This window comes from Clytia hemisphaerica, unplaced genomic scaffold (genome assembly GCF_902728285.1).
Source record: "Clytia hemisphaerica strain Z4C2 unplaced genomic scaffold, Clytia hemisphaerica genome assembly, whole genome shotgun sequence".
Taxonomy (NCBI): domain Eukaryota; kingdom Metazoa; phylum Cnidaria; class Hydrozoa; order Leptothecata; family Clytiidae; genus Clytia; species Clytia hemisphaerica.
Window position 1 is genome coordinate 396,842 of NW_027103704.1, and position 13,006 is coordinate 409,847.

The 13,006-nt window shown below is 34.6% G+C and overlaps 1 protein-coding gene and 1 pseudogene across 1 annotated transcript in view; one reads left to right on the forward strand and one right to left on the reverse strand.

The window, feature by feature from the left end:
- LOC136804063 (triosephosphate isomerase-like) overlaps positions 1-13,006 on the forward strand; it is a 387,417-nt gene that overhangs the window by 253,533 nt on the left and 120,878 nt on the right. The gene's annotated exons all lie outside the window — the stretch shown is intronic.
- LOC136804105 (uncharacterized) overlaps positions 8,201-13,006 on the reverse strand; it is a 13,282-nt pseudogene continuing 8,476 nt past the window's right edge.

Below are 13,006 nucleotides of genomic sequence, written 5' to 3' on the forward strand. Positions count from 1 at the left end.
TTCGAGTTTTAGCCCCTAAAATTGAAGAAAGGGGATTTTTGAGCCAGAAAAATTGCTTTAAACTTGGAATAAGAACCCCCGCTGAGCAGAATTTGGCATTTTTTAGTTTCTCAGACAATCTCCCTTGAAATATATTGAGATTTTAGTGTATTTTGACGTTTTTCAGAATTTAAAGTTCGGGCGAGAATTGCTATTTTAGCACTTCCACTTTCTTCCATTGAATGTTTCGATTTTAGAGGGGTTTTGTGGCTTCTAGGCTATATTCCAAGCCTCATTCGAGCAAATTTGAGCTTTTAAATCCTGAGATCCCCAGCTCCTAAGTCTTAAGTCTCATGTTAAAACTCAGAGTTAAAACTCTACTTTCCAATTGTAGTTTAAGGCCCCTAAAAATCAATTGTGGTGTTCAAAATTACACCGGGAACTCCCCTTTGTCTCAAATATTTCTTGAAGGATTGTCTGAAAAACTGAAAAATGCTGATTTCTGCTCTGCGGGGGATCCAAAATTACCTGAAAACCTCTAAAATTCGTCTTAAAGCATGTTTCGGACCATTTTGAAGGGTTTGCTGCTGGCCAAAATCACTTTTTTATGAAATATTTAATATTTTGCAAAGGTCCAATTTACGAAAAGTCAAAAACGTGAAAATTTCAGGAAATTTTGACTTTTTTTCGAGTTTTAGCCCCTAAAATTGAAGAAAGGGGATTTTTGAGCCAGAAAAATTGCTTTAAACTTGGAATAAGAACCCCCGCTGAGCAGAATTTGGCATTTTTTAGTTTCTCAGACAATCTCCCTTGAAATATATTGAGATTTTAGTGTATTTTGACGTTTTTCAGAATTTAAAGTTCGGGCGAGAATTGCTATTTTAGCACTTCCACTTTCTTCCATTGAATGTTTCGATTTTAGAGGGGTTTTGTGGCTTCTAGGCTATATTCCAAGCCTCATTCGAGCAAATTTGAGCTTTTAAATCCTGAGATCCCCAGCTCCTAAGTCTTAAGTCTCATGTTAAAACTCAGAGTTAAAACTCTACTTTCCAATTGTAGTTTAAGGCCCCTAAAAATCAATTGTGGTGTTCAAAATTACACCGGGAACTCCCCTTTGTCTCAAATATTTCTTGAAGGATTGTAGAATGCTAAGCAACCACAGCCGCATGACCCGAAAAATTGAAGAAACTTATAAAAAATTTGTATTATCTTCAAAAATTAGAAAAACTGCTGTAGTAATCCTTTCCTTTCCTTACTTTATTTTGTCGAGTTTTGATACTTCAGTTCATACCTTTCAAGTACTCTGTTATCCTCGATAGTGGGGAAAGAGATTGAACCCCAAATAAATACCTATTTTATGTAAATGAAGTGAACAACTATCCCTTTTCAAATATTAGGTTAACATATTCTATTGTATCTTTATTTTATTTCATTTAATCGTTAATTATTTTTCTCTAAGATATTATGAAATATTTTTACAAATTTGCCTTTTCGAACGAATTATCTTTGTTATTATTGTAATATAATTGTAATATATGTATATCATATATAGAATTGTAATTTCTATTTATTTTTCTCGAAAATATTACGAAATACTTATACAAATTTGCCTTTCGATTTGCGAACGAATTATCTTCGATATATCATGTCATGTCTTCGATATAGGTGGGTATAAAAAACTGATTGTGTTATATTGTAATCAGGAATTTGATATATAATGTCTTGTCATTAATGTCTTGATAAAAAAAACAATCCGTTCATAAAAACTAAAAATGGAGAAAGTTTTGCCATCTAAATGGCGACTATAAAAAGTCCTTAAAACGTCTGTAGCTCACTCGTGTTTGGGTCTAAAAGACGTCTGTAAAACGTCCTTTTGACGTCCACGTGTTGGAGTGACTCAGTTAGACGTCCATGTGACGTCTGTAAAACGTCCTTCCGACGTCTAAATTAAAAGAAAGGTCCACATACCGTCCATTTCGCGTCCAATTAGGACGTCTTTTTCGGACCAAATTCGGACGGACGGAAGTGACTTCATTTTGCACGTCCATAGAACGTCCAATAGACGTCCCCGCTAGACGTCCTCCCGTCCAAAATGGACCTTCTAAGGACGTCCTTAGGACGTCTTGTGCCCACTGGGATGGGTCAAAAGCTACCTTATCAGGAAAAAAATCTGCAGGAAAGTGACGAAATTTTTCCCCGGCGAAATTTTTCCCCGATTTTTTCATTTTCTTAACCAAAACCTTTACCCAAAATTTCATACGGCAAAAATTCAACACCTTTATTGACTAAAATTTAATTTTAACGTCGAATCACAAGACCAATTTTCGAGCAAGTAAAGAAATCCGTTTCATTTGGAAAGTTTAGTCGGGCCGAAATGACTAAATTGAAAATTTGGTTGAGGAAAAGTTTTTTCCGATAAAATTATCCTGGGAACTGCGGTGTTCTGTCAACAGCAAAATCCGTTAGCTATAAGGGATAATTGACCCAGCGTAGCGAAAAGGGCCTTTTAAATAGAAGTGTCTGTGGTTTGTGGTTTGTGGTTCGGTTCGCCAAAAGATTTTGCGATAACAGCGTCTTGTTTTTTTTTCAATTTCATAACTCTTGATAGACGGTGATATACCTTTTGGTAATTAGTTCTTACAAAGTAAACAAGGGATGGCGCACAGTATGAGCATATTTTTTTATATAAGCATATACTTTATAAGAATCAAATCAATAACTCTTGATAGACGGTGACATACCTTTCGGTAATTAGTTCTTACAAAGTAAACAAGGGTTGGCGCACAATACGAGCATTTTAAATAACCTTCAGTGAATTTACTGAATTTATGAATACTGTCATGACCAATTTTGTTAAATTCAACACCGTTCTATAACAGTCTAACTTCCTCGGTGACTAGTTTTCAACCTCATCAAGGCTGGCCTCTTCTTCTGCCTACATATTCATAATTTTAAATTGCTGGGCCTTCACGCCCCACGGGCTTCTTGTTAGAATTCTGTCTGGTCAAATCCAGTACCTGAGAGTATAGCACCAAATTTCTTTTGAACGATATATGATGACTCGATACATTCTGCAACGGCTATAGGCTTTAAATATTCCGAGATTTCTTTGTATTCTCAATATCGTCTATAGGTAGAAATTTCTTAGTTCAAAACTCCTGCGGACGGTTAAAATTGGGGCGTGGAATGCGTTAGCGAAACGGTATTCAATTTTGATTTGCTTTATCTTTCAGTGTAAAATTCACGCCAAATATTTCAAAACTCTTTTGCGAAATTAAATCTAAACAATTTCTCGACTTTTCTCGCTCGCGAAATTTAATCCGATGAAAGTTAACCTGCGCAGCCGTTCATAGTTTTCTTACGTGCCTCGGTAAACCTCTGAAGGCACTTGAGGAATGAACATCTGAAGTCCTCAAGCGAAAAAAATTATAGCAAGAATCTTGTTATGCGCCGGAAAGTAAAAAATGCATACGGCACCCTATTCATAAACACAATCACGCAACTTTGCTGCCATTCATAGTCCTTTTAGACGAATGCAGTCCCCAAGAAAACAAGATTGCATATTCGTCTGTTTGTTTTCACCCATCCCTTCAGAGCTTCAGTGTGGTGGTGGTCAGAAAACAAAAAAAATTTTTTTTTTTGGTTTTTGCTATTTTTTACACCAAAACTTTTTGATGGGAAAAGTGGCAGAATTAACAAATTTTTGTACCAAGACTTTCTCCTGAACAATAACAATCTGATCTCAGGTTTATGAAAGTAGGAAGAGCATTTACTCATCTTTTCCTATGCCTTTTGGTCAATTTGGCTTAGAATTTTCGCGTTAGATATCCATTAAAGCAAGAGAAAACTATAAAAAACAGTTTAAAACGGACGTAAAATATGGGTGACCGGGAGAGGCATTAAGTTTAAAGCCCGAAGGGCTAGATTTCAATCTCTAACCTTTCTCAGGCAAGAAAAAGTGAAGCCTTAAAAAATGCGCCGCATTTTTGACGACAGATTGAATCTAGCAATTCCTTTGTTTACGATTGATATTTTTTTCGAAATTTAGCGGTAAATTTTAGTTTCAATCTGTCATTTGTGTAAAAACCAGGCTAGCCGCTCAAGGCTGTGCAACTTTGGTAGAATTTGTTGGCTTCAAATCCTTCTAGCCCTTCGTGCTTATACTTCATCGGGGAGAGGGCTTCTAAAAGAATTATTTATATAAATGGGTATATTTTGCCGATGTGATACTTTTCTTTATCAATGGAGTGCTTAACCAACCGATATCAGAATAAGCGTAATATGATAGTTGAAGCAGTGAAAATTATTGTATCAATACTGACTGTTTCATGCTTTATTCAAACAATCCTCAGGTTGAAAATAAAAATTTTAAAAACTAGACTTCCGTTGCTCTTACAATAAATAACATTGCAGGGTCTTCGTCAAAAATTGACGTCATTTTAGTCTTTTGTGTCGTGGAGTTTTAAAGTAAAGTTCACGTGACGGCATTTTGAAATGAGTTCATTCCTTACATTCAAAAGTTTGTTAGGGTGTGAAATATGGCGATTTCAAGCTTCTCCGCGAGACAAAGCGAGCATTTCAATGACAGACGGTTGAACGGGTATAAATAAGTTCCTACTGTTTAGCTGAAAAAATACGGATTGAGACGAAGAAGAAAAAATGATAAGATATTTTCATTTTATTAGGCAAATATTCTTCGAATCTATGGAAATAAAAAAAAGCTAAAAAAATAGTAACTAAACTCTTTTTATTAGAAAATTCCTATTAAGTTAAAAAACTATAATTCAGTTGGTATGATGTAAAAAGTAGATGACAATGACAACGAAAATGTGAATGAATTTGACCCCCAAATTATATGACTTTTGCCACAACAATTTTGAAAAAATCGCAAGGGAAAATCACTAAAATCACTAAAATTACCCCTACTTTATTAATTATACAATTAACCACATAAATGTATGCCGCTTGCACAATGAAGCCCTATTAAAAGCTGGTTACGGGTAATAACATTACAAAGCTGAAAGCTTTCAAATATTGAAACGACATAAACAGTCGGACAGTCATCAAAAAAGTTTAGCAATATTGCTCATTTAACCTCAAGGCGTACTTCGCCAATTTTGCAATTGCGGGGTTAAAAAATCCGAAATAGATAAAAATCGATTATGCTTTTATATTTCAAAATAATCCTGATCAAAACTAATATCAAAATATCACCTAGTCGACACCTAGCTTTTCTAAAAAAGTCTTTAAAGCATTGCGACTTTTAAGGCATACCTAGCAAGATATACGAGTTCGAAAATCTCATTTTGTGAAAATGACTAGTTTATCCCATTAAAGTAAATTTGGCAAGCTCCTTTAATTCGAAAATTGTATTAAACTAAATTTCGAGAATAAGCCTTTAAGTCTTAACGAAAACTGAAATCCTAAATTTTCGCGGGCTATATTTAGCGAAAAAGGCCAAAGTTAGTTTCATTATAAAGTAAGTAAAAATAATCCGTAGTAAAATAAAACAAATCTTAAAGTAGAAACAACCACTACTACAATCGGTGACATACTATGTGGAACCAAAATTCTAAAACCACAATTGATTTAAAGTGCATAAAATTAGGATCGAAATGTATTATATAGATCGCGTGATCTTAAACCTCAAAAATGATCCAAAAGGGCTTTGAATTTAGCCAATTAACTACTACGAAATTCAAAAATTTTATAAAATCAAATTGAACGCCCAAAATCGACTTTGTCACCCAGCCTTTATTTTCGAAAACGTTAAAACACCAAACTCGGCTAATATTGCATCACCGATTGAAGATGCTTCATGTTCCTTATTTTATTCTTTGAAACATGTAAAATGACGGAAGGTCAATCACATTAAATAAACTTCGATGAATTAAAAGCTCCGAAAGGGCCAGAGTAAAATCTGGATTGTAGTTTACATCGTTAGATTTTAGAAACAGAAAACAAAAAAAAAAACAATGAAAATTCTAGAAGCCTTCAGGCTTTCGCTTCATCGATTAACATCGTATGTACGTATGTTTTAAAAGCAATTAATAAAATTTAACTTAACAAATATAAAAATATAAATGAAATCCAGAAAAAGAAAATTCTATCAATCATTTTTCGTCCAATTTCAGAGCTGATTACTCCGTATCTGAAGTTTCAGAGGCAGACAATTCAGAATGCGACGATTCAGATGACGACGATTCAGATGACGACGATTCAGAAGACGACAATTGACTGTAAAAGAAAACATGCTTCTTATAATAGTGATTAACGGAATAGTACAGTCAGTACGGACATCCTGACGTTTAGTAATGTGGTACTAAACCAAAAAATCTAAAATCCTTTTGGCATCAAGGGTAGTAAAATACGAAAATCGCAGTATACAGAGGAAAATCGGAGAAAAATGAATTAATTTGTTTCTGGGCACAGTGAAATTCCTGTGAAACGTTTGTCTAATCCAAAGAATAGTACTATTCTGAGTATAAAAAAAAAAATTTTTTTGCACAAAATGAAAATTACGCCTCGAAAATGGACATAGTTAGAAAGAGTTAGTTGGTCCAGAAAAAGCCAAAAATTGTCAAAATATTCCATACATGTGTACTAAAATTCCTTTTTCAAAAAATTGGTGGGGATGTCAAAACTCAACAAATTTCATAAAACGACAATTTTCCTTGGTCAGTGATTATCACCCTTACAAATTCATTCCTCGTTGTTTATCACGGAAATAACTACATGTGGTTTTAAAGAAAGACAAGGTACGCATGAGTGTTACAATGCAGGAGGAACAGACTGTGTAGTGTGGGGAAACCAATAAAAGAATTTACAAATAAAGCACTTACGTTTGATTTTTTTCATATTGAATTCTTGTCCGTAACTGAACAAATGTGTATCTTTTCAGTAGCGCTTCGCCTGCTAAAGCATATTTAACATTTTCCTCTGTAATCCTCTGTCCTCCTTTTCTTTTCATCATAGCTCTGCATTTCATCTGGATGATATCAACTTCTTCTTGTGAGAATAGCGAGGTGCGTCTTATTGGCTTCCGTTTGTTGTTGTTTGACGGCTTCTGTTTGTTGTTGTTTGACGGCTTCCTCTCGTCATTTTTCACACTTTTATCCTTACCACGTCTGACTATTGATTTGACTTTATTGTAAACCTGAAATCAATTTTGTAAATTTTATCTACCTGATGGTCAAATGGCTCATTTTATATGAAGACGTAGTAGGGCTTAACAACTTTGTTAAGCTGGATGATTTCCAAAGGAGTTTTACAGTTCATAAACTACAGTTTTACAGAGACTTTCCAAAGAGCCCAGGTAAATTTTTACTGAAGTTTCAATTGTGATTGTTCTTATTTTTTTAGGAGGAGAAACCTTTACGATAATAGACCATATCGGATTTAGATAAATGCAATGCATTCTGGTTTCTAGGGACTCTCAAAGGAATTATAATAGATCAATTATAATAGATAATAATTAATAAATAATTAAGTCCCTAGAAACCAGAATGCATTGCATTTATCTAAATCCGATATCGTCTATTGAATTTGATTAACTTTCGCGAGATTAAATTTCACATTTTTGGTGGAGAAACGTGTCCAAAGTCTTCATTTGAGGCAATAATGGGCTATTTTTCAGCTGTTTTCAGGCTTATTCGCGAAATTAAATCTATGCAAATTTTTTCAAACCTCTGGTTCGTGAAATTAAATCCAGAAAACTTCACGATTTTTTTCGCTTGCGAAATTTAGTCCGATTAAAGTATTTGCGACTTGTGAAACTCGCAAAAACCATTTCAACACAATCTTTTGAGAAAGGTTATTCCAGTGAAAACATGCCTCAAATTCTTCTTTTAGTCATAAAATTTTCTTAAATGGATAATATTGTTATCTTTGAGTGGTGTTACATAAATCTTATTTTGGTGCCATTTTAAACAGACAAACAAACAGATATACCTGCTTATCAGAGGCCTTGAATCTGATGGGTGAATTTCTTATATCATCCATTGTTGGTTTTTTGAGAGGGCTAAAGGTTTGAACGATCTGCTCTGTTTCTAAGTGTGTCCATGTCTTTGTAGGTGTTTTATCAACCTCAGTTCCTTCTGCACATTTATTCAATACATTGGTTTTCTTTGTGGGCGTTGTCTTTGTATAGAATGCTTCAGTGATGGCACTGCTTCCAACGGCGCTACTTTCCTGCATTCTACGAACGAAGTAGTGATTTTCTGCCGTTGTAATACTGTTGTGCCATGCAGTCAGCGGCTTCTTTCAATCTGTTGTCGCCTTTTTTTCTCAGTTCGGTGGCTGCGGATTTTCGAATTTTGTTTGAACATATCCGTGAAGGTGAATCTTCATCGAAAATTCCAGCTTTCATCCAAAGGTTGTGGAGTCGATCACTTATTTCTCCTGATTTCTGCTCCTTACCTGCCCAAGATAGAAACACTGTCTCTCCTTGAATGGGAAGCTGCGGCCGTGCTATATCAACAAAGGTCTTCAGAAGTGTGTAGGTTTCAGGACTTAAAGTTACGTTTGCCGGCCGTACTCCGTCGCGTTTTATGTTTAGCAACAGTGAATGTGTACCTGAAAAAACGTCATGTCAAGAAAATGATTAACACGAGGGCAAGGAAATTTGTTTTAAAAAAGCGTATTGGATTATGATTAACTCAGCTCACGCGTGTTTTATAAGTTAATCAAAAACTTTTAAAGCTACAAAAGTGTAGTTGTTGGTAGATGTGTCTTTCTTTTTTTTCTCCCGAAGAACCAAAGAGTCAAAAACAGGCTCTTCCAGGGAAAAATCCTCAACCTTTGTCTTATCCAGTAAACTTGTTACAAAATATATTTACCTTCCATCTTTCATTACTTTTGCTTTCTCAAATTCTTGAACGGTCATGTTGGCCGTCACACCAGATCGACATGCGTTGCTGAAATGGATGCGAGTGAACAAATGATCGCGTACAGCACAAAATTCCCTTTGGGACAGCTTTGCATTATTTTGGCGCAATCGTTTGAAAATATCCATTGCTTGTTTAGCTAACTCACCTGAAAACAAAATAATGAACGTACCTTAAGGTAATTTCGGAAAAAAATTCATTTGCTGGATGGTATAAAACATTTTAATTAACCAGTTGTGTCCAATCTGGCAAAATTACTTCATTGCTCCCTGTCTCTTTTGTCAAGAAAATTATTTTGAAAAACTTCAGTTATTTTGTCATCTCTTTTCAAATTGAATCATAGAATTGTCAAAATAATAAAATAAGGCAGTTAGGAAAATATTCTTATGAACTCTTACTCTCTTCATAAGCAGTCACTTGCTCATCAGTAACCAGATAATCAGTGTCGTCCGAGTTCTTTGCTAAAATCTGTTCCTTTTCTTCACCCGAATAAGCTTTCCTCCTCCATAATACGGCCCTCATTTTTAAGTTGAGAACATCCATTGCTTCTACATTGTCAATGCTGATCTTTTCGATAATGACGTAAGTGTAAAATATGATTAGCGACATGAGATATTTACGTATTGTTGCTGCACGGAGTTCTTTATCAGCCGGCCCTTTTAACCTCATTTTTTGAGTGTTGGCCAAATATTCGTCTCTGATTGCAGATACTTCAAAAAGCCGGCTAATATTGTACTCGGCGTTGATGCATGTTACAATACGAGCGACGTCTTCTGAGATTTGTTTTGCTGTCAACGGCTCTTTTCTGCCACCATCTGGACCGCAAAGAAAGGTGTAAAAATTCTTTTGGAGCTCTGCTGTCCACCTTCTGCCATCTGAAATAAAAGAAGTCAAAATAACAAAATTGATATGAGGGACTAATTTTCACAGAACCCTCGCAGGAACTGATTTTCTTCTTCGAAATTTATTTTTGCCGAGAAATTTCAAGTATTCTTTACAAGATCTTAAATAAATGCTAAACTTTAACGGTACTTGATGCCTTTAAAAATAGCAACAAAAAACATAAGCAAACAAGAATTGATGTTTTAGCTTCAGGGACACGGAAAAAAATCTTCTCGTGATTGCAAAAAAAACAAAACTGTTTGGTTTCAATGGCGTGAAAATTGTTCATTGTGTCCCCACATCAAATATCGCTATTTTACAACATTTTCCGCTAAATGTTTTTGTTGTAGCAACAAAATAAAATATCAAATCGATGTGATTGTTTTTTGTTGGAGCAACAAAATCTTCATGTTGTAAATGAGAATTATATAAAAAACCCTCGTGTCCCCACACCTTGAGAAGTTTTTTGTAACATTTTTTATCTTAACCAATCAAATTCGTTGTACAAGAAAGTTTTTGTTGCAACCGCGAGAAGATTTATTTCCGTGTCCCAAGCTTTAGTTTTACCAAGGGATTTTTGAAAACAATTTTCAGAACTAACTTGTTGCTGACTTTGAAGAGCTTTGTTGTAAATCTTAAAAAAAATATAAGAATGATTTCGGTTTTATATCGAGCCACGAGACACTATTATTTCAATCCTCCATTCATCAAATTTTCGAAAAATATTCTTCGTCTATTATAATCAAAAGAAACTATCATTTGACTTAGGGTAGGGTAGTTAGAGAAGCTGTTTTTCTCTTCATTTACAATTCTCCCTGGTACAACCTGATTATTGTACCCAGAATAACTTGGAAAAAAATCAATAAAGAATCTCAGGATTCAAAAGAAATCACCCCAAATTTGTTTTTTAGGGCAAAATTGGTTGAAAAATCCACTCAACCATGAAAATAAATTCCGTTAAAATTTGTTCCCTTAAGACAATTTACTTGAGATTATAGCCTAAAGGATTGCAATAAATATCAAAACGATTTTAATCTCAATTTAGACAATAATACATTAGTGGTTAACCACGTAAAAGATGTACCTTGGTCCTTTGGTGCTTCAGTAGTTCCCAACGTACCAAGCGGGGCTTCTAAAAATCGATTATTAATTAGATTATTGCGCGCTGTATTTCTTGTTATATGTTATATGTTTATTATTTAGGAGGAAAAAACAAATACCGATTATTAAATCTAGAAAAGATATTCATCATTATCAATTAAAACAAAACTTTACCGTTGTTATGGACACTTGAATTTTGGGCTGATCTTGTACTTTGGTTACCTGAAGCATATAGAAAAGAGAGAAAAATAGATCAGTGGTCCAAACAAAGAACCATATCTATATATTAATAGCCGTAGTCTGTATGTCTGTTTGTTTTTTGTGTGTCACTTTCGTTTTCGCAAGCAATATATTTTTTTGTTCTTGATAAATTTGTTTTGATTGACAGATCGGATAGAGCCTGGTTTAGACTTTATTCGTCCTTTGTTTTGAAATTTAAAGCCCATCTACATTCAGTAATTTTAATTTCCGAATTCTTTTCAAAACAAAACAAGATCCTTTTATAGAAAAGAACATTTCAAATGTAAAATCAAAACATAAAAATCAAAACATAAAAATCAAAAAGTTTGTCAACAACAACAACCTTCAAAGGGCGATATAAACAGGCAGGGATAACTTCAAATTAGCCTATCATCTCGGAATATCAGCTAATTAGCCTAGAATAAGCAAATTAGCCTATTTCATACAGGCTAATTAGCCCATAATGAAGAAAAATTAGATTTTTGAGCCAAATACTAATAGGCACGTCCCCGTACCCAACTTTGCCTAAGTGACCCCCCCTCGGGCGGGGACACTACACAATCCAAATATGGTTAAGAGATGAGCCACCCGGGGGAGGGCTAGAGTCATACTTTGAAGAGATTCCTTTTTTTTATCCAATGGACTTTTAGTGCGTTCAGCTACAGCTTAACCAGCGTGCGACGCCGGGTACCGGCTAGTCTTTATTAAAATGTACAAGTCATAATTTTATCATACCTTACTAAAGATAAACCCGAGAAAAAGTATCATATTTCCCATATCTTGTGCAAATCAAAATTTTGAAAATAATTTTACAGAAAAATATTTCTGAGTAGTTTTGGCTTGAATTAGTTACAATATTAAACCCACCATTGACATCCAACTGATCATTTGTATCAATATCTTCGAGTTCCTGGTTGCCACCATAATCAATCAATCTGCTTGCCACCATAATCAATCTGCTTGCCTTCTAAAGAAGAAAAAAAGTTAAAGCAATAAGTAACCAGTCAAAAGTAAGACAGAGACAGAAAAACGAATAATTGATGATTTATCAACGCTATAAGTGACATCCAAGGAACATATCTGGAGAGAGCTTCAAAAATCTTTCGACAAAATTAAACTTTTTTTTCAATTAAGTAACTAAATCTTACCTACGGCAGGAATTTTTTAAATAATACAAGTAATTCGTGTTACTCCTTTCCATCCTATGTTTTCCTCGTAGGTGGTGTGACATGTTTTGTATAGGCAATCCACAACCAGGAAAAGCGCAAATCCGTAATTTCGGTGTTTTTTTGCTGGTTGACTTTCTCGTGGAATGGGAAATTTTCAAACTTTCTTCATGCGAAACGTGTGAGTGTTTTTTTGACCTCAGATGGCGTGGGAGATTTTGCAGGTCTGTAGCTCCACACAAAGGACATACTTTTCCAGTTCTATAATGCAGGAAAAATAATAGAAAGAAAAAGGTTTTCGGAAAATGAGGCTAAGTAAAAGTTATGGAAACTTGTCGAATTTGGAGGCATCATTTAGTGGTTAAGAGCCTCCAGGAGAATAATTTTATTGGTGGGGGTGTTACCCCCGGTGCAAATATTAGATGTTGTGAAATCTATTTCAAAAGGATTCAACCAGTCGCAAAACTATTTTGACCGAAGACTGAAATGCAGACTATGAAAGTTCCACCCATGTCGCAAAACTATCTGAGATTGTAGCAAATTCAAAAACTTTCCGTTAACATTGATGTCTGATGGGAAACTATTCTACTTACAACTTGCACTGAAATTCATTTCAAAACGAGTCATGTCGCAAAACTATTTTGACCAAAGAATGAAATGCAGACTATGAAAGTTAGATGTCGCAAAACTATCTGAGATTGTAGCAAATTCAAAAACTTTCCGTTAACATTGATTACAGGCGGAAACTATTCT